Source organism: Nicotiana sylvestris, chromosome 9 (assembly GCF_000393655.2).
Source record: "Nicotiana sylvestris chromosome 9, ASM39365v2, whole genome shotgun sequence".
In the NCBI taxonomy this organism is placed as follows: domain Eukaryota; kingdom Viridiplantae; phylum Streptophyta; class Magnoliopsida; order Solanales; family Solanaceae; genus Nicotiana; species Nicotiana sylvestris.
Window position 1 is genome coordinate 184,720,566 of NC_091065.1, and position 23,850 is coordinate 184,744,415.

General features: G+C 35.9%; 1 long non-coding RNA gene across 1 annotated transcript; it reads left to right on the plus strand.

The window, feature by feature from the left end:
- Window positions 1–22,399: 22,399 nt before the first annotated feature.
- LOC104222709 (uncharacterized) lies at window positions 22,400–23,311 on the plus strand. Its single transcript, XR_709981.2, has 2 exons — window positions 22,400–22,491; window positions 22,863–23,311. It is a non-coding gene; the product is annotated as an uncharacterized lncRNA (long non-coding RNA).
- The last annotated feature ends 539 nt before the right edge of the window (window positions 23,312–23,850 follow it).

A 23,850-nucleotide genomic window follows, 5' to 3' on the forward strand; every position in this document is an offset into this window, starting at 1 on the left:
CAGCATTGTTATTTTTTTTAAAAAAAATTATTGAGATTAATTATTCACAATCATTTGAAACTAGATTTAACCATAATTACTAAAGCTTATTAGAAAGTTTATTAGACTTAAACGTTCTTTTAATCTTGCTTAAGCTCAAGTCATGCCTTAATGCCTAATTTACGATGTTTAATTTAAATTCGTGTCTTAGCTAAATTTAGCTACTTGTTCATGATCAACCTATAATCTTGAAGCCTTCATAACTAGTGAATTAACCTATTTTGCCGAACTGATTTATTACAGACTAACTTATGATATTATTTTCTTATTCCAGTTATTATTTAGTAATTCATGAAATAGCTTAAATACAATCAACAAAAGGAACAAAGAAATAAAAAACGAAATTAAAACTTCAAATTTTCATTCTTCATATGTATTCACGCTTCATATTTCGGATTACAATAAACAGCTTTTCAGTTGTGTACCTGATATTGGAAGCAAAAGAAAATGAATATGAGAATCAGCAACAGCAGTAAAATCAGGACAACACAGCAACAATAGCCCAGCAACAGTAACAACCCAGTAACAGACCGGTGGAGTAGTAATCCAAAAAAACAAAAGCTTCCAGCTTTTATGAAACAACAATTAATTCTGATTTCAAACAACAAAAGAAAACAAAATATTTTTTTTTAGTTTTTTTTTTATATTTGAAAGCTTAAATATTTTTCGGAATTTTCTATCTCTTAAATGTTCAGCCCTTTTCTCTCTCTTATTTTCTGATTTGTTTCTCTCTCCCGTTTTTTTTTTCTGTCTGTGTATTTCTCCTGTCCTCCCTTTTTATTCTGATTTCAAGACTTCTTATAACTCATCCCATAAATCTTTTAATCAATTAAAATCAACCCATTTTCTCTACCAAACCCATTATCTTCCCACTCATCCCCATTATATTAAATAAACATATCACACCACCCCATTTCATTTTGTCCCCCATGCTTCATTTAAAATAATGCAAGATTCCCCTTTAAATTAAATCTTGTCCCCCCTTTATATTAAATAATCATATCACAACCCACCCCATTTCATTTTGTCCCCCATGCTTCAAATAAACAATTACAAAATGTACAATTCCTAAACTACCCCTTCCGACCTTACTGAAATTACCAAACTACCCCTGAACGTATTACAAATTTACCAAACTACCCATCAGCTATAACACATCAATTAATCAAACTTAACCAAAATATAGACAATATGATCAATTTCTAACAATGTTCAAACAACAATATGAACACGGATGAACATCATAACAACAATATCACATGAACATGATTTTAACAACATTTCAACAACAAATCACATGAACACAAATTGAACAACCAAGAACAACTAAAATTTGATTGAACAATATTTTAGCAACAAACAATCCTATTTTCGGATTCAACAACAACAACAAACAAAGTATGAAGATTTCTAAATTCAATCATATTGAACTTAAAATCAACTCTAACAACATTACAACAAACAATTCTTATATTAAACTTTAAACAAGATTATGAGAACAATTCAAGCAATAATCATAAATGGTAAACAAGAAATCAAACTATACAAAATTCGGATTCAAGATCATCCAAACAAAGTATGAACATGAATGAATCTATTTTAAGACAACAAACATGACGGATTAAACGATTAAAACAATATATTCCTTTAATACAACTAAATTCTTTAAACAAATAACAAGATCGACGAAGAAACAATTATGAACTTAAACTTGAACTTAACAATATTAACAATTTCTAACAATACATAAACACATGAAACAAATTGAAGAAATAGTTGATTAAATTTCAATTTGAATCTAACAAACATCAAACTAACAAATACTTACTTAAACAATAATACAAACATGAAATAAACATGAAAACAACTAATTAAACTTCTATTTTGAAATCTGAAAATTAATTTAACGAAACATATGAACAAACTAAAATTATTTCAACTACGGACAAACAAAACAAACATTGAATCATTTATCGATTTTGAATCCGAAAAACAACGAACAACAAAAAAATATGGACGAAATTTGTAAACATAAACCAACTAACCGATTCGAAACAACGACGAATAAATGAAGAAGATGGAGAGGAAGGAGCAGCAGTCCGCAGCTGGGGACGACTGGACGTCGAGCAGCTGCTCGACGAGGAGGAAGGCTATGGCGGACAGCAGTAGCTCGGGGGACTGCCAGACTGGTTTGGGTGGCGTTCGCGTGGGTTCGACGGGCAGTAGCAGCTGTTCGTCGAGGAGAAGGAAGGTGGTCGACGCAGCAAGCAGAAAACTCGAGCTTGAAGCAGCGTTAATGGCGACCATGGCAGCAGCAGTCCGCAACACGTTTGGATTGGAAGATGAAGCATCTCGATGAAGCTTTGGTCGCTTAGGTTCTTGAGGTCGTTCATGGGAGGTCAGCTTGGATGTGTTTGGTGAGTGTGTGTGTGAGTGTGATGTGGGGATGAAGGGAATGGGAGAGGGGCAGCCATGGTTGGAAGGGATGTGAGCTTGAGGAAGAAGAAGAAGATAGGAGAGGGGGGGGGATGGTTTAGATTTTTAGGGTTTTCTTCTCTTATTTTTTTTTGTTTTGTTTTTGTTTTGTAAAAATGAAAGACAAATGGGGTTTGAGTCTTTTGGGTTATGGACTGGGTCGACCCAGTTCGAAATGGACTGGGTCGTAGGGAAGATTGGGCCAATTTTTGGGCCTGTGGCTTGAAATTGAAGAAGAGGCCTAATTCCGACTTTCTTTATATTTTTGCTTTCTTTTCTTCTTTTATTTCTCTAAAACTAAATTATAAAAATACTTAAACTATTATTAAGAATTAAATTAAGTTATAAAAGCACAAATTAACTCCCAATAACAATTAACGCACAATTAAGTATTAATTAAGCGTAAAATTGTATATTTGGACATTAAATGCTAAAAATGCAAACGATGCCTATTTTTGTAATTTTTTAATTTTTGTAAAACAAATTTAATTACTAACAACTATAGAATTAAATCCTACATGCAAAATGCGACATATTTTTGTATTTTTTATTAATTTATCAAATAAACACGCACAGACAAATACAAATAATTATTCAAAATATCACAAAATTGCACACCAAAGAAAAATCATTTTATTTTTGGATTTTTTGGGAGTAATTCTCATATAGGGCAAAAATCACGTGCTTACAGCTGCCCCTCTTTGCCCGGAGACACGAAGGGTTTTCGTGCAAAGATAAAGCGAGCGATTTTTGCCCATCCGAGTACTCCGTGTGAAGCATTTTTTGAAAAAGATTGACCGAACCTTTGCTTCAAAGGTTTCCTACATATCCTGGGCTAAACAGGAATCAGGTCAATGTAGTTCGGGAAGTTTTTGGTAGCTGGGACTACCGTGGGACTGCGATGTTACTGCTGTTGCATGCTGTTATCACTGCTTACCGATCTCCTTGTTACACCGTGCTTAAAAGAAAACAAGAAGCTAGGCTAGACTAAAATTTGTTCTTGTTGCCTTGCTTTCTTGTCGGCTTGTGTTTCCTCCGGTGCTTTTCTTCCGATGCTTTTCTTCCTTTTGACACATGGACTTGAGTTTATGCTGGGACCTCTTGTTGCAACCTTCTGCTTCCCGGTGCTGGGGATTTTATTGTTTACTGCTGGGGATTCCTGTTGTAACCTTCCGCCTTCTGGTGGGGTTACTGATTCCAAAATCTGTAATACAAGACTAAAAGGTTGCTTCAATGCAAAATTATGAAATGTATGCCCGCATTATACTGGTGGGCGACCTAGAGCTGAAAGTATTCCCGCATTTTACTGGTGGGCGACCTAGAACATGAATGTATTCCCGCATTTTACTGGTGGGCGACCTAGAACTGAAATGTATTCCCGCATTTTACTGGTGGGCGACCTAGAACAGAAAGTATTCCCGCATTTTACTGGTGGGCGACCTAGAACTGAAATGTATTCCCGCATTTTACTGGTGGGCGACCTAGAACAGAAAGTATTCCCGCATTTTACTGGTGGGCGACCTAGAACTGAAATGTATTCCCGCATTTTACTGGTGGGCGACCTAGAACAGAAAGTATTCCCGCATTTTACTGGTGGGCGACCTAGAACTGAAATGTATTCCCGCATTCTACTGGTGGGCGACCTAGAACTGAAATGTATTCCCGCATTCTACTGGTGGGCGACCTAGAACATAAAGTATTCCCGCATTTTACTGGTGGGCGACCTAGAACAGAAAGTATTCCCGCATTTTACTGGTGAGCGACCTAGGACAGAAAGTAAAAGGACAGAAATGTATGCTTCTGTTATATGGGCGGGCTCCCAACTTCAATGCTAACTTAGGAGGAAATGAGTCTCCTATGGGTAAAAGTAAACTTAGGAGGAAATGCGTCTCCTATGGGTAAACTAAACTTAGGAGGAAATGCGTCTCCTATGGGTAAACTAAACTTAGGAGGAAATGCGTCTCCTATGGGTAAAACTAAACTTAGGAGGAAATGCGTCTCCTATGGGTGAAACTAACTTAGGAAGTGCGTCTCCTATTGGCAGAACTAGACTTAGGAAGTGCGTCTCCTATTGGCAAAGGCGTGGAATGTATTCCCTTGTTATACAGGTGGGCGCCTAAAATATGCAATGGACAGACAAGAAAAGTATTCCTCTCGTTATTCAGGTGGGCGTCTGGCTTCAACAACAACTTTGAAAATAAAATCCTATTCGAGGGCGGATGAACCCAAAATATCCTATTCGAGGGCGGATGAACCCAAAATATCCTATTCGAGGGCGGATGAACCCAAAATATCCTATTCGAGGGCGGATGAACCCAAAATACCCTTAAGACTTGAAAATGTCTTACCTCGAATACTTGCTGGGGATAACACTGTTGGGGAATTATTTACTTACCTGTTGGGGGGTAAAATGTTATCAGCTGGGGATAACGCTGTCGAGGATAACACCGTTGGGGGATTCTGATTCTTTCAGAACTAGTGCTTCACTGAGCTCAAGTTTCATCCCTTTGCTGGGGAACAACTTCCTCCATAGAAACTTATTATGTTGGGGGTAACACTGGTTCTAAGAACACTTCCCTTGAGACTAGTGTTATCTTTATTCTTCCCCGCATGGGTACCTGACTTCCAGAAAATTTTCTAAGCGGAAGGAAAATTTTCTGCCCCAGTTTGATAATATCCCTTGCGGCATGCATTTCTGGCATCAATGCCATTTCCTTTACCTGTTTCAAATCAAACAAAATTTGTTAGTTTAAAACATGGTGGTTGGTTGTGATACCCCTACTGGGATGGCTTTTCCCTTTCTCCTTCCTTGCTCTGCGTTCCACAGCTTGTTGGGGATGATATTATGTGCTGGGGATAATCCCTTCCTGCTGGGGATATCCGTCTTCTTTTGTGACATAGCTCGGAAGCTGGCATTTCCCCGACCTTTTAGTCCTAGTATGAATTTCCCAAATCATGCTCATTGCTCTCCTTGATTTGCCCACGGGTTTTGGCCTTGAGGTTTATAACTTTGGTTTTGGCAAGGATATCCCTTTTGACACTCGTCAATCCTTTTGTCAATTCCCTTTTGCTGGGGATATTTTCTTGACACTGGCCTCGCATTTGTTCCTCGCTGACTATACCATTTGGATGCACTAGTCAGATCTCATTTTGTATAATTGGGAAGCTGATGACATATTTTGAAGTCAATTCACACTTGTTATGACCAGACAGACTCTATTGGGGAGTTTTTCTATGAAAGGAGAAAGATAAAAGAAACAAAATAAAAGACAAAGGAAACGATGACTCTTTTACAAAAGAAACTATAAATAAAAACCTATCAAACGAAAACAACGACTCTAATGGTCATGACATGCACATGTGGCCTATCCTCTGCCGTCAATCGTCTTTCAAGACCTTCAATTGGCAATTCTCCATCTGATTCCTAATCTTATTCGACTTGTAGTGCCCGAAGGGTTTTCACTATCAAGCCTCTCTCATTTTGGTTTTTCTCTCAGCTTTCATCGCCTTATGGTGTCCGTGAAGATTTTCACCGATAAGACTCTCTCATTTGTATCACTTTCCCGCTGGGGATTTGGAGTGTTGCCGGTATGACTCTCTCTGCTGGAGATTAGACTCCTTTCTGTTGTGGAACAGAGTGTTATTTTCGCCGGTAAGACTCTCATTTGTCTGACTTGGCATCTTTTGCAGACTGATCAGAAAGTCTTTCTTTGGACCGTAATGTGGGTTTTTTGGATAGGCTTAGAAAGAAAGGGTATTAAAGGCTCAAAACAAAATAAATTGGAGGTTTAAAATTACAACATTCGGAACCAATTTTGCTTACCACAAGCGCAACCCTTGCCCCAGTTTCTTGCTTGGGGATTATTTATTAAATTTTTTTTTATTTATTACACCATGCATACCATGCACATTATGCACACTATGCACCCTATGACCGAGCTGTGAAGCGCCTACGTATCCTCTTTGAGGAATCAGGTCAAACGTAGTTCCCAATTCCTCTTTTTTCATTTGACTTTTTTTTTTTATCACTTTTCTTTTCTTTTCTTTTTCGTTTTGTTGTTTTCTTTTCTTCTTTTTTTTCTTTCTTTTTTCGTTTTTTTTTTCATGTTTTCATGCCATGCTCGCGTTTTCTAGTCGTTTTTACTGATTCCGAACGAGGGGTATGAAAGAAAAATAAGTAAGGCTCAAAAAGGGGTAACGAAGGATAAAGTGTTTAGGTAGCAGAACAAAATGCCTTCGTCATTCCAGTCTTCAAAACATGCCAAATGCAAACAACACAACAAACAATAGATTTATAGTCTCTTCCGACGGTGCTGGGCTTGACAATTATGTTAAACATTTGCTTTTCCCTTTGTTATTTCTAAAACATCGTTGGGCGACACTCTCATTATCATGAATGACCCTCACGCCAATTTGGCGAATCTTGATTTTAACGGTTTTCTTTGTGTTTAACTTGCCCCAGTTCCACATGACTCGGGCTTCAAATAATCTCAAACCGTTCTTATTTCCTTTAAATGGTCTGATCGCCTTTCCAGGGTTTTACGATTAACTTTTAAGGTTTGGCCCAAACTGTGTGCGCATATCATGTCACTAGAATCGGCACTGAACAAAAATGATAAAAGGCCTAAACAAAGAGATGACTGGAAATAAAGAAAGACCGGATTTTGTATTAGACTACCGGTGAAATGGTTTAAATAACAAAACAAACAAAACAATCCAGAACAAAATCCTAAAACAAACTGGACAAGACAATATCCGACTTATAACCCTAATAATCCGAACAACATAAATGTCAACAAAATAAGCCACCACAAGCTTCTCTCTTGTTAACCAAGGAACAGAGCGTCCTTCCACTTTATCAAGACTGGCATCTTAGCCACTGAGCTTTGCATCGATACTGCCAAGACCATTACCAGCTTCAATATCATCAACATCCGTTGGCAAGTTCTCGAGGGGGCTCGAGTGCACCATGTCACTGTTATTAATCACAACCCGCCCTTCTTGGATCATTTTCTCTACTTCCCTTCTCCAACTATGACAACTCTCAATGTTGTGCCCTATGACATTGGAGTGGTAGGCGCATCGCGTTGCCGGATCAAAGCTCCTTGCAAGTGGATTTGGAGTACATGCGGGGAGTGGCTCAATCGAGCCAGCATGCCTTAGCCTTTCAAACAGACTGGCATAAGATACCCCGATAGGGGTGAGAGCCTTTCCTCGTTTCAGCAACCTCTTCATTCTTGCATGTTGACAGGGCCGGAAACCTGATCCAGATGGCTTTTGGTAGGCTTGTACGGGTGGATAGGCCTTCTGTGGAGCTGGGTATTTGGAAAGTGAAGCCCGTCTTTGGGAATCTCGTGGAGAGAAGTAGCATTGGGGAAGGGAGTAGCGTGGACGAGTGATGGAGCTACTCGGGTAGCTAGGAAAGCTGTCATAAGTGGGCTGGGATGGAGAGTATGGGGGATGGGTAATGCCAGAGTTTGAAAAGCTTGGCGGTGGTGGGGGTGGTGCTTTCCAGTTATCTATGCCTGATACATGTCTGCCACATGTTGTCTCAGCATTTTCACTTCTTCTACCAACCCGTTGTTCTGTTCGACCAATTGTTGTCGGTCATCAGTACCGAACCACTCGGTTCTACGGTTCTGAGCCATTGTCCTTTGATTTTGCTTTGCAGGGAGGAGTTACCACAACCAACCACTTTCTATACATGGACACATCAAATGGAAGCCATCACGTTAGTGTTAGGGCATTGGACAGACAATCATGTATCAGAGATACAACGTACCTAAGCAGTTAGACAATTGTGCCCCCCTGAAAATCTTCCACACTCTCTTTTATTTATTTATTATTATATTTTTTTATATATTTTTTTTAGTGGTGGTCGAATCTTATGGAGATTGCCTACGTATCATGACCCCGCATGAATCAGACCGAGCGTAGTTCGGACCCAATAAAAGATAAACAATGCTAATCATTTTTTTTTCAATTTTCATGTTAAAACAAACTGGGTTTCAAAGGTTTGGAGATGACCTACAAGCTGGAAAATCAAACAACTCACATATTCTGATTAAAAGATTTACAAACGGCCAGTTTCTTTCCCCATTTGACAAATGCAACCAAACGGTTATTTTTGCAAATGTGGCCCCTTCCAAATTTCATATGAATTTGAGGCCGGGGAGGATTATTTTATGACACTTTACACACTTGTCCATTCTTTTACGAAAATAACCTTTCGACAACTGACAGATACTCTAAGGCTATTTCGGCAAGAACGGTTCAAGACGCGGCCGAAGTTGGCTCGGCTTATTTTGACTAAAAAATCCAAACGGTATTCACCTGACCGCTGACTCTTTTTTTTCTTTTCAAATTATACTAAAAACCTGATGTTGCAAACACGGCCCTTCAGCGCCTCGGGGACGAAGATTTATAGGGCTGTGTGGGTCAACTAGACCAAAATCCTAAACATGACCCAAAAAGGTGGCTGTTTATGCAAAGTCAGCCTTCCGGCGTCCCTCTCGGGAACATTCGGCTATTTTTGACAAAACATCATCACCCAACTTATTTATGACTCTTTTTATCATTTTTCGAATTAGAAAAGTCAATATTGCAAACACGGCCTTACAATGCCTCGGGGACGAAGATTTTTAAGGCTGTGTGGGTCAACTGGACAAAATCTTAAAAATGACCCGAAGGTTGCTGTTTATGCAAAGTCAGCCTCCCGGCGTCCCTTTCGGGAACATTCGGCTATGTCTTCATAAAACAGCGTCACCCGACTTCTCTATTAAAATTTTGACATGTTTTTTTGTGTGGCTATTTTAGCAAAAGGGGAGGTTGGACACCACCCGACTTATTCATGACAAGATTAAAATTTTTGATTTTTGGCTATTTTAGCAAAAGGTGAGGTTGGACCCGATGAGGGTTGCCTACGTATCTCACATCCGGTGAGAATCAAACCCGCGTAGTTCGAGCCTCGTGAATAAGTAAATGAACTAATATTTTTTTTATTATTGGAACTGTGAAAGAACTGCTCAAAGGAAGTATATATATATATATATATATATTTTTTTTTTTGATTGATTTCTTTTTGAAAGAAAAGCTTGTAAAAATTCCTTTTCTTTTGATTTGAACTTTGAGAATTTCAAAAGTAAAAGGAAGTTTTTTTTTTTCGAATTTCCATTTGTTTTTTTTATTCTAAAAAAAAAAATATTTTTGGAATTTTACTTTTTGATAAAAGAAATGCTTCTAAAAAATATTTTTTGAATTTTGAATTTTCTTTTCAATTTTGAAAGAAGAATCAAATTATTTTCGGATTTTTTTTTCTTAAAAGAAAACACTTTTATTATTTTTGTTTTATCAACAATGGAAAATAAAGATATTTATATTATTTTTTGCAAGACATATCTTTTGGAATTTTATTTTGAATTTTCTTGGTAAGACAAATACTCTTTGCAACAAATAAAGATATATATATCTTTTGGAAATAAAAAAAACTTTTCGGATTTATATATATATATATATATATATATATATATTTGCGACAAATAATGAAAGACTTTTTTTTTTTTTTTGCATTTTCATAAGCAAATAAATAATAAAAAAAACCATTTTAAAAATAAGACTCTTTTTCATTTTCATTTTCATGGCAAGACAAACTATATATTTTTTTTATTTTTTTGAAAAACAAAACAGAACAACGACTCTTTTTTTTCTTTTCTTAGCTTTTAATAAAACAAACTAATAAGACATTTTTTTTCATTTTCTCAAAATTCCGGCAGAGTTTTGACAGTATTTGGGCATTTGTTTTCTTTTCAAAATAAACAATCAATTCCCTAACCGCTATTTCTTTTTTTTTTCAAAATATTATTCCTGATATTCACAAGTCAGTCAACACACAAGTCCGTATCAAATTAATGCGCAAGTAGTAACAAGTAAGATGCATCAGGATGGTCATTTTCATTTTTGGTGCACCTGTCCTAGACAGACCCAACCCCTGTGTTGAGCCTCCAAAGTCAGATGCACGTGATGCAAACAAACGTTCCTACTAGGGATCCGGCATGTGGCTTTGTTATACTAGGTTCAGAACCTGGGTGTTTGTTCTAGACCTGGCTTACCCGAGCGGACAGCTCGAGCCGAGGGGGGGTAGCGTACCGGGAATACAGAAGCTTCACCGGCTTAGCAACTTGTCCGAACCTCGTTCTAAATTGGGATTTTACACTATACAGAAAAGAAGTCGTACGAAGTACACCCTTCTTCATGATTTAGAAGACTCAGAGAGGAGATGGGTTTCGGCACAGTTTATACACAGTTCACGTAATATCAAAGCGGTAAAAGCAGCATTTAGCACATTAGGCTCAAACATGTAAAAATCAGATAAAACCAAATATAACAATTTATATGAGCTCGAATTTCTAACCCTGAACCACTGGTTCTGGGTTAAGTCCCCAGCAGAGTCGCCAGAGCTGTCACACCTCCTTTTTCCGCCCCCGCGAGGGTACAAGGAGTTTTTTCCAATTAAAGGACAGTCGAAACGGGATTTGTTTATTTATTTCAGAGTCGCCACTTGGGAGATTTAGGGTGTCCCAAGTCACCAGTTTAATCCCGAATCGAGGAAAAGAATGACTCCATATTACAGTCCGCGAACCAGAAATCCGGATAAGGAATTCTGTTAACCCGGGAGAAGGTGTTAGGCATTCCCGAGTTCCGTGGTTCTAGCACGGTCGCTCAATTGTCATATTTGGCTTATTTATCTGATTTTAATACAATTATGAACCGATGTGCCAATTTTAACTCTTTACCACTTTATTATTATTATTATTATTATTATTTAAAAAAAAAATTGTGAACATCGTTTAAAACATATCTTTGGATTACGTCACATGAAATACACCCGCAATCCGGAACACATTTTTATTCAATGTTTTAGGATTTAGATTTGGGTCGCATGAAATGCGCATCCGAGTTTAAGAAGGTAAAATTAATTAAATCGCGCCTAAAGAGTCTAGCGTATCATTATTTTGGGTAGGGCCGTGAAATTTGCTAAAACGGCTCCTCCCTAATTCTAAGCGATTAAATGTACATTTATTGAGGGCCCCGCAATCTATACATTTCATTAAGCGAGGCTCATCTCATTTATTTGGACAAATCTTAAAACGACTACATTTTTCTATAAAAATGAGTCTCTAAAATAAAGAAAGAAAATCCTAATTTATTACTAGCTTTTATTATTTTAAGAAGACATGACATGCTAATTGCTTGATTAATACAAATATTGATGAAAAAGGAATTTCACTCTTAATTTCGAAATTATAAATAAAATAAAAATTCAACAACTAATATTCAAAATAAACAAATATAGCTAGATTAAAACTCAGCATTGTTATTTTTTTTAAAAAAAATTATTGAGATTAATTATTCACAATCATTTGAAACTAGATTTAACCATAATTACTAAAGCTTATTAGAAAGTTTATTAGACTTAAACGTTCTTTTAATCTTGCTTAAGCTCAAGTCATGCCTTAATGCCTAATTTACGATGTTTAATTTAAATTCGTGTCTTAGCTAAATTTAGCTACTTGTTCATGATCAACCTATAATCTTGAAGCCTTCATAACTAGTGAATTAACCTATTTTGCCGAACTGATTTATTACAGACTAACTTATGATATTATTTTCTTATTCCAGTTATTATTTAGTAATTCATGAAATAGCTTAAATACAATCAACAAAAGGAACAAAGAAATAAAAAACGAAATTAAAACTTCAAATTTTCATTCTTCATATGTATTCACGCTTCATATTTCGGATTACAATAAACAGCTTTTCAGTTGTGTACCTGATATTGGAAGCAAAAGAAAATGAATATGAGAATCAGCAACAGCAGTAAAATCAGTACAACACAGCAACAATAGCCCAGCAACAGTAACAACCCAGTAACAGACCGGTGGAGTAGTAATCCAAAAAAACAAAAGCTTCCAGCTTTTATGAAACAACAATTAATTCTGATTTCAAACAACAAAAGAAAACAAAATATTTTTTTTAGTTTTTTTTATATTTGAAAGCTTAAATATTTTTCGGAATTTTCTATCTCTTAAATGTTCAGCCCTTTTCTCTCTCTTATTTTCTGATTTGTTTCTCTCTCCCGTTTTTTTTTTCTGTCTGTGTATTTCTCCTGTCCTCCCTTTTTATTCTGATTTCAAGACTTCTTATAACCCATCCCATAAATCTTTTAATCAATTAAAATCAACCCATTTTCTCTACCAAACTCATTATCTTCCCACTCATCCCCATTATATTAAATAAACATATCACACCACCCCATTTCATTTTGTCCCCCATGCTTCATTTAAAATAATGCAAGATTCCCCTTTAAATTAAATCTTGTCCCCCTTTATATTAAATAATCATATCACAACCCACCCCATTTTATTTTGTCCCCCATGCTTCAAATAAACAATTACAAAATGTACAATTCCTAAACTACCCCTTCCGACCTTACTGAAATTACCAAACTACCCCTGAACGTATTACAAATTTACCAAACTACCCATCAGCTATAACACATCAATTAATCAAACTTAACCAAAATATAGACAATATGATCAATTTCTAACAATGTTCAAACAACAATATGAACACGGATGAACATCATAACAACAATATCACATGAACATGATTTTAACAACATTTCAACAACAAATCACATGAACACAAATTGAACAACCAAGAACAACTAAAATTTGATTGAACAATATTTTAGCAACAAACAATCCTATTTTCGGATTCAACAACAACAACAAACAAAGTATGAAGATTTCTAAATTCAATCATATTGAACTTAAAATCAACTCTAACAACATTACAACAAACAATTCTTATATTAAACTTTAAACAAGATTATGAGAACAATTCAAGCAATAATCATAAATGGTAAACAAGAAATCAAACTATACAAAATTCGGATTCAAGATCATCCAAACAAAGTATGAACATGAATGAATCTATTTTAAGACAACAAACATGACGGATTAAACGATTAAAATAATATATTCCTTTAATACAACTAAATTCTTTAAACAAATAACAAGATCGACGAAGAAACAATTATGAACTTAAACTTGAACTTAACAATATTAACAATTTCTAACAATACATAAACACATGAAACAAATTGAAGAAATAGTTGATTAAATTTCAATTTGAATCTAACAAACATCAAACTAACAAATACTTACTTAAACAATAATACAAACATGAAATAAACATGAAAACAACTAATTAAACTTCTATTTTGAAATCTGAAAATTAATTTAACGAAACATATGAACAAACTAAAATTATTTCAACTACGGACAAACAAAACAAACATTGAATCATTTATCGATTTTGAATCCGAAAAACAACGAACAACAAAAAAATATGGACGAAATTTGAAAACATAAACCAACTAACCGATTCGAAACAACGACGAATAAATGAAGAAGATGGAGAGGAAGGAGCAGCAGTCCGCAGCTGGGGACGACTGGACGTCGAGCAGCTGCTCGACGAGGAGGAAGGCTATGGCGGACAGCAGTAGCTCGGGGGACTGTCGGACTGGTTTGGGTGGCGTTCGCGTGGGTTCGACGGGCAGTAGCAGCTGTTCGTCGAGGAGAAGGAAGGTGGTCGACGCAGCAAGCAGAAAACTCGAGCTTGAAATAGCGTTAATGGCGACCATGGCAGCAGCAGTCCGCAACACGTTTGGATTGGAAGATGAAGCATCTCGATGAAGCTTTGGTCGCTTAGGTTCTTGAGGTCGTTCATGGGAGGTCAGCTTGGATGTGTTTGGTGAGTGTGTGTGTGTGTGAGTGTGATGTGGGGATGAAGGGAATGGGAGAGGGGCAGCCATGGTTGGAAGGGATGTGAGCTTGAGGAAGAAGAAGAAGATAGGAGAGGGGGGGGGGATGGTTTAGATTTTTAGGGTTTTCTTCTCTTATTTTTTTTTGTTTTGTTTTTGTTTTGTAAAAATGAAAGACAAATGGGGTTTGAGTCTTTTGGGTTATGGACTGGGTCGACCCAGTTCGAAATGGACTGGGTCGTAGGGAAGATTGGGCCAATTTTTGGGCCTGTGGCTTGAAATTGAAGAAGAGGCCTAATTCCGACTTTCTTTATATTTTTGCTTTCTTTTCTTCTTTTATTTCTCTAAAACTAAATTATAAAAATACTTAAACTATTATTAAGAATTAAATTAAGTTATAAAAGCGCAAATTAACTCCCAATAACAATTAACGCACAATTAAGTATTAATTAAGCGTAAAATTGTATATTTGGACATTAAATGCTAAAAATGCAAACGATGCCTATTTTTGTAATTTTTTAATTTTTGTAAAACAAATTTAATTACTAACAACTATAGAATTAAATCCTACATGCAAAATGCGACATATTTTTGTATTTTTTATTAATTTATCAAATAAACACGCACAGACAAATACAAATAATTATTCAAAATATCACAAAATTGCACACCAAAGAAAAATCATTTTATTTTTGGATTTTTTGGGAGTAATTCTCATATAGGGCAAAAATCACGTGCTTACACTTTGCGAGGTCATAGGTTATAGATTGAACCTATTTGATGAAGGAATATTTTTCCGCGGAATTAAAATTGCTACTATAATTTCAACATTACTACAACATGTATAAACAACTATTAAGACAAACTAAATAATTAACACCTTTCAGAATATGTGTAAACCTCTATTACGACAAATATTTGGATAAAAACAATTTAAACATGAAGAAACAAAATGTCAAATAGCTACTTAAAATAACGAAACAACGGAAAAGACATTCACGACCAAATTTCAATACCATACGGAGTTAATTATCAAATATAGCAATTCGCAATCATCGTGTATATATGTCTCGCGTAATTTCGCGTACTATCCGCATGAACTAGGATTGTATTTCAACAAACACCTATACATATTACTAAACAGCAAACATGAAGGACACGGGCATAGATAACCTACTTGAGATTAACGTCCGATGCGTTGGACCTGCGACGAAACCTCGGACAACAACCTTGACGTACCGGACCTCGACGAACCAAAGGCGACCTCAACGGACTGCACGACGACACTGAAAGAACATCGATAACATGGGCTGATTGGTTGTCACGTTTGGACAGTACAGCTGAAGCAGTGGTGTTTGGACGGTGTTCAGTGGTCGTTTGATCCACAGCTGGGCGTGAGGAAACGACGGGGAGACTGGTGGTGGCGTGAGGTCGAGCTGGAGGTTTGGTGATGTACGCCGGTGGTCGACGAGGGGTCAGCGGGATGGAGGTGGGCGATGGAGCTGGTGGTTTTGCTGGACGTGAGGAGGAAGGGGTTCGACTGGATGGGTTGTTGTCGTTGGTCGTGGTCGCGGTGGAAGGTGACGGACTGGAGCTGGAGGTTGACGACGAGGGGGGGAGCTGTTGGTCGTGGTGTTGGGTTGTGACGGGCCTGTTTGGTGGTCTGTTTGGTGCTGGTGTTTGGGTGGTGGTGTTGGGCAGAGGTCGACGGAGGGAGGTGGTTTCGTTCACTGCTGGGGACGCGACAATAATGGTAGGTTTCACGGTGGTTTTGGGTTAGGGTTGAGGGTGGTTTTCGGACATGGTTATGGCCGGGTGGGTGATGGGGAAGGTGACTTGGTGGTGTTTGGACAGTAGGGAATGGAGTTGGGCTGGTAGTCCTCTTCCCGTAGGTTTTCTTCTTCTTCTTTAGGAAGAAGAAGATCTACAGTACCTGGTTTTCAAAAAATCCCCCCCTTTCCAAATGTTAGTCCGTGTATTTGTCATGGCTTTGCCCAGGGAAATGAGCCCACGCGTGGTGGGGTTCGAGACTTGTGTCCCCCACGCGTGGTGGGGTTCCCCATGTGTCATGGACTCGGTTTATTATGGGCTAGGTCCGAAAATTAGGCCTAAAACCGGGTAGTTTGAACCCGAATATTATCCTTTTGCCCGGACCCGAGAAATAGGAACACGACGTTGCTTAACTAGTCCTATATAAGCAGAATAGCTACTAAAATAAGACTAATTTAAAACAAAACTATATTATTATTTTCTTAATATTTTTTCAAGATTTAAAATAGCTACAAAATATTAATAAAACTATTTTTTTGTAATTTTCGTTTTTTAAATATTAAGATAAAATATGAAGTAATATTTTTTGTATTTTTCAAAGTTAAAATGACTATAAAACCTTAATATAACTATATTTTTTTGTAATTTTCGAAATTATATAAAGTACAAAAATAAAGTGCAATTTTTGTATTTTTCAAGTTTATGAGAGATACATAAACTAAAATTTATATATATATTTTTTGAAATTTTTCTTTTTGCAACGAAATAAAGTAAAAATAGTTAAAATAGCTATACTAGACCCAATTTCACATATTCACGCTAAAAATGTGAAAATTCTCGGGGAGGGTCAAAAATCACGTGCTTACAGCTGCCCCTCTTTGACTGGAAACACGAAGAGTTTTCCGACAAAGAACGACTAGCCGTGTTTTTGACCCGACCATTACTTGGACGGACTACACTTCAGGAAAGGGAGGGAATGTGACCGAGCCCTGGTATCTGAGCTGCCTACATATCCTTGGTTATACAGACAGAACAAGTCAGTGGAGAAGGAAAAGGTTGTTGGCAAGTCAGTGAAAAGAAAAAAGGATGATGATGATGAGGAACCTGGTTCCATCAAGAAAGGAAAAATGAGTGGGTCTTTGAGGTTTGAAAAAGGAAGTTGGGGAATCAGAAAGTACTATGGGGCCGTACATTTGCCTCTAACAATAGAGTACTGAGATGAGACAATTGGTGGACATTTGTGATTCTCAACAGTGGACCAATCTGTTTACAAGTGAGGTTTCTATAGTGTCTGAGGAGTGTCACACCTCCTTTTTCCGCCCCCGCGAGGGGCGAAGGAGTTTTTCCAATTAAAGGACAATCGAAACGGGATTTGTTTATTTATTTCAGAGTCACCACTTGGGAGATTTAGGGTGTCCCAAGTCACCAATTTAATCCCGAATCGAGGAAAAGAATGACTCTGTATTACAGTCCACGAACCAGAAATCCGGATAAGGAATTCTGTTAACCCGGGAGAAGGTGTTAGGCATTCCCGAGTTCCGTGGTTCTAGCACGGTCGCTCAACTGTTATATTCGGCTTGATTATCTGATATAATACATATTATAACTTATGTGCAAATTTTATCCTTTAGTCGCTTTTATTATTATATTTTAAAAGAATATGAACATCGTTTAAAAACATGTCTTTGGATTGCGTCACATGAAATGCACCCGCGATCCGGAACGCATTTTTATTCAATGTTTTGGAATTTGGATTTGGGTCGCATAAATGCGCACCCGAGTTTAAGAGGGTAAGATTATTAAAATGCGCGCCTACAACAATTAGCGTATTATTATTTCTGGGTAAGGCCGTGGAATTTTGCTAAAACGGCTCATCCCGAAGTCTAAGTAATTTTAATTAAACATTTATCGAGGGCCCCGCAATTTGTTAGTTTTATTGGGTGAGGCTCATCTCATTTATTTTAAAAGGATAATCCTAAAGTGCCTACATTTTTTCTATTAAAATTGTCTCTACAAAATAAAAGAGAAAAATGTCTTAATTTATTTACATGCTTGAGTTGTTATATTTGGGTTTCGAATATGATTCATAAATTCTAAAAATGATGCAAGCGGGGCAATCTGTTGCCAATACGGGCCCAGGCTCAACGTGTATGGCATAAACTAGACCTGGGCCATCTTGTTCACATGTTACTACCTAGTTATATTATACTAGGCATGTTCACAGTTTGTCAAATTAAAAAAAAACTTAGCAATCTAATTTTAATTCTAAACCATTTACATGCTGAAATTAACCAATAGTATTTAACTAAAAAACATTCCTACAAGTTCCTAAATGGTCTATTCGTTTGATGAACTAACGTGCTTTTTGAGACATGATAATCATCCAACAATAACGAATTAACTAGACGGAGTTACTACATTATTTATTTATTTTTTAGGCAATATATAGATAGTTCGTCTGTTAAGCTGTCGTCAGATGTTCCACTATATATATTAACAGCTACATGATTCTGATTAGAGTAAGCTAAATAATTTATATATACAAATAAAATTCAGAATATAATTAAAATAAATTTAGAACTTCAACTCTTCATTTTTTGTATTCATGCTTCATGTTTCAGTTTACAATAATCAGTGTGTCAGTTGTGTACCTGATATTAGAAGCAAAAGAAAAGGGAGATCAGCAGAAATTCAGTAGCATACAACAACAACAACACCCAGCAACCAGCAATGAGAAACCAGTGACGGATTTTAAAACTCAAGATAAAAAAATCCAGAAAACACCAACAACAATCAACGGACAGAAGCCAAGGGAATCTTTTCAGATTTAAAAGACTAATTAATGTTTAACCCTTAATTTCTGAATCCGTATATCAAAATATTTAAATTGTATATCAGGTGTATACTATTCTTCTTTTGAATTTCCAGAATGTTTTTCTTTTTATTTTTGGAGTCTTAGTATTTTTGGACTTGGTACAGGTCTTATATGTGATTTAAGATAATTCTATGAAGTTTGGTAAGAAACGGAATCTGTTTGACATGATTCAGACCTTAAATTGCAAAATTTGATGTTTAAGGAAGTTTTGGGAAAATTTCATTAATTTTGAGGTTTAATTCATAATTGTTAATGTTATTTTAGTGATTTGAATGTACGAGCGAGTCCGTATGATATTTTTAGGGTAGATCAGCATGTTTGGTTTGGAGCCCCGAGCGAGTCCGTATCATATATAAACAGCCACCTAAAGTTGCCATATTTTTTCACTTAGATACCTCAGCTAATGTTGTTTCCTATTGAACACTTAATGTTAGTGGGAAGTGTGTCCATTGAACACATATGAGTGACATGGCGTAGTGAGTGCATTCCACCCCTTTTAAGCGCGTGAAATGCCTTTGAAATGGATTAGTTGTTTCTTTTTTTTTTCTTTTTCTCTGTTTTCAGTTTTTACTATGTTTTCTGTTTTTTGTCTTTCTTGTTTCCTTTTTTGTTTTTGGGGTGGGGGTGGGGTCAGGGGCGGATTTAGGGGCGCAAGGGGTTCAACCGAACCCCCTTCGCCGAAAAAATATAATGTATATATAAGGCAAAATCTATTTTTTACCTCTATATATTAAGTTTTGAACCCCTTTAATACAATCCAAAAGTATAGTTTAGTGGTCAAGGGGGTTCAAAATCTACATAAGGTCATGTGTTCAATTCCCACTAGATATAATTTTTTTTTAAACCCCCTTCGTAGAGATCCTGTCTCCGCCAATGGTGGGGTGTGCCTTTTCTTTTTCCACCCAAAAGTGACTGTTCTTGACCAAATCCATTTCTTCCAAGAAATAAATTTTGATCATTCTTCAATGAAATCTCATTTTTGAAAGACCCATCTATAGTTTCATAAAGAAAAACAAATAAATTTATACCCACTAATTCATATAAAGAAATAAACTAAAATTTCAAGAGCAGATTATCCCCTTCTTCTATTAGTATTTTGAAGATGGATTTGATTAGAGCCTTAAAAATAATGCATTCTTGTGATGTCAAATACAAAAAATGGCAGTGTTTTGTTTTTCTACCATTAAAGGATTAAGGAAGATGTTTGTTCTCAAATATTCCGATCAGAAATCAACCAGCCTCGCCGGATATTAATTCTTTTTTGGAAACCCACAGTCAACTAAGCGAGTTTCTTTGAACTCTTGTTCAGATATTAATTGGAATGACTTCTGTTCTGTATTTCTTTCAAGCTAAAAGCAGTCTCCTGTACTGTCATGGCACTATATATTTTTTATATATTAGATTCTCCATTTTTCCCGGCTTACTGGGTTCTAATATATTTAACACGCTGTTCTAATATTTGTTTACTTTGGCTGTTCATTTCCTTGAATGTGGGAGGGGAGAGAAGATGAAGGAATGAGCACGGGATGCGATAATAGATTTTGTGTGGGTCAATAGCAACTTTTCAATAATTACTTAGAATGTGTTTGGCTAAGCTTATAAGCTGGTTGAACTGGCTTATAAGTACTTTTTGGCTTATTTACGCGTTTGGTAAAATTAAAAGTGCTCATAAGTCAAGTGCTTACAAGCTAAAAGTGATAAGTTGGTCTCCCCCAACTTATCAAATTTCAGCTTATAAGCACTTTAGGTTTGACCAAAATATTTACTATTCTATCCCTAAAATACTTCTTTTTAAAACAAAACTCTTCGTAGTTCTTCAACTGCTTATTATTAATTTTAGCACTTTTATCCAAACACGTAACTGCTTATTTTTTAAATCAGTTTCAACACTTAAAAGTGTTGTTCAACATCTAATACTTATTAGCTACTCTAAATAAGCTAAGCCAAACGGACTCTTAGGCCTAAAGCCACATGTCTCTGTTTCATTCATTATTTGCCACGATATCGAGTGAGTTACACACACTTTATTGTTTTGGCTGATTGTTAGAGAAGGGTTCAATAGACACACTACCTACTAACATTAGGTGTTCAATAGGTAACAATCTTAGTTGAGGTGTTTAAGTGAAAAAAGTATGGTAACTTTAAGGGGTTGTCTATGTATTTGGCCAATAAATTAGTATAGCCTCTCTAGGCTGCACAACCCTTTTATATCGTTTTATTCGTGCTTGAAAAACGATCCCATTGCTCCTTTTAATGGATATTTTTAGCCGCGCGAAATATAAGGGGCTAGTTCATATAAAGATTCCGAATAAGGGAGAGATGTGAGATGATAAAATTTACTGGGGCCTACATGGTCATTGATAATTTAAATATGTGATAAACGTGTAAATTGTAAAGGATGGTATGAAATGACAAATTTAAGTGAGACCCATCTGATCATGATAGTCTTCATGCAATGGAAATGGACCTAACAATTTGGGCCTTAGAAATTGCCTCAACATTTTCCTTTAATTCACTAAATTATGCGATAGTATTAACGTAATAATATGCTAAATCAGGGGTATAGTAGAAAGTAGAAAGAATATGCAGGAGAGTGTATATAATTAAAAAGATTTTTTTGCACTTTCTTTTGTAATTAAAACTGACAAGAGGGGTTGCTCTGATGGTAAGCAACCTCCACTTCCAACCAAGAGGTTGTGAGTTCGAGTCTCCCCAAGAGCAAGGTGGGAAGTTCTTGGAGGGAAGGATGCCGGGGGTCTATTTGGAAACAGCCTCTCTACCTCAGGGTAGGGGTAAGGTCTGCGTACACACTACCCTCCCCAGACCCCACTAAGTGGGATTATACTGGGTTGTTGTTGTTGTTGTTGTTGTTGATAAGGTCTGCGTACACATTACCCTCCCCAGACCCCACTAAATGGGATTATACTGGGTTGTTGTTGTTGTTGTTGATAAGGTCTGCGTACACATTACCCTCCCCAGACCCCACTAAATGAGATTATACTGGGTTGTTGTTGTTGTTGTTTGTAATTCAAACTATATATAGTTTTACAGTGGAGCATATGTTAGTAGCCTTATTCAATTCGTAAAATTGCTATTGGTCAAGTTAATCTACAATTCTCACAATCTACTGCAGAATGAATGGAATTGATAATTCTAGATATCTGGATTCATTCATGTTAATTTTTTTTTTTTTGGGTGGTTGCAGAGAGAAAGGACTTTTATAATATAGAATGCATTATTTAAAAATTAAGACAAGCTCCACAAGGTTTGATAGAAAGAAAAAAATAATTTAAGATATAATAATGAAAAAATAACAACAAAACAATTGTAATTCATTATTCTAGAGCCTCATCAATCATTAGAGGGGAAGGTCTATAAATTACGCCCCTTCGAATAGCAATTATATGCTCACAAAAAAACTTTCATAAATCATAAAGAGTTATTCTTAGCATGGCGTTGCTTAGGTTTGCTTTCGTTTTAACCGTTCTTCTCATGACAACCACTAGTTAGTTTCTATCTCTCTTATCTCTCTATATATAGCGATTTTACTTATTGCACTTTGTTACTCTATATATATATGGTTACATAGGTGATTGTGTACGCATATATGCGTATAAGCAGAGTCAGAGCTAAATCCGATGAAAGGTGGTTAGTTGAACATATTTTACAAGAAAATTATAGTGTATATATGACAAATATTACTTTTTAACATATATATATTAAATCCTGAAAATTCTTAACGAAATTCTTGACTTCGCTACTACATACATGGTCTTCAAAGTGTTTCTATACATATTATTTGGATGTGTGTTTTTCATTCATGTAATACTTCTCATCATTTGATTCTGATCAATTTTTATTACGATAAATTTTCAGTCAATATGTCGTGGTTCTCAGAGACACAAGTACTGGCTTCACGGGATATTGATAGCAATCTCTTGGGACTTGAGAAGAGGCTATTCTCATCACTTAATCTTATGACTTGTGGGAGAGATTGTGTTTACAATGATTGTAAAGATGATTGTTGGATTTGCTGTAGATGTGTTAGATCTGGTTGTGTGTTATAATGCAAATTGTTGGTAGATTGGCGCATTAGCGTCCAATTACAACCAACCCTAAAACCTCATATTATGTATTTACCTTTTCATATTATGTATTTACCTTTTCTAGTGTGAGTTGTGTGTTTTCCTCATCTTTTCTTGCTTTGTACGAAAATAATAATAAAACTTTCTAGTTTTATTTGTACTCAAAGTTGAACAGTGTTGGTTGAAGAATGAACTAGAGGTTTGGTGGCAATAAAAAAGTAAAAACTTAATCGCGCACAATGTTAATATATATATATATATATATATATATATATAAATATATTACGTCCGACAAAGTGGTGTCATGCGACACCGCTTCGTCGATTTTTTTTATTAAATATGTGTATTAATACAATAAGAAAACGGATAAGTAAAAAAAAATTACACGATTTGACAAAGATTGTCTTGCTTGACTATGTTCTATGAGGTCGGTTAAAAATTGTAATTATGTAGAATTGAACCTAGTACCTTTTTTAACTTAAAATCCAATGAAACCAATGGATTAATGCTATTTCTTATTGTATGATAATTAAAGTTATTTATTTTCGTTCTTATATAAATTTCGATATCACTTACAAAAATTTCTGCTTACGTCTATATATATATAAAGTACGATTAAGCGATATATATATATATCTTCAGCTTAATTATTACTCCTATATGTTAAGATTATATTATTTAATTTAATATAAATACTGAGTTATATTTTTACCGGCAAGACAGGTTTGCTTAATTATTACTCCTATATGTTAAGATTATATTATTTAATTTAATATAAA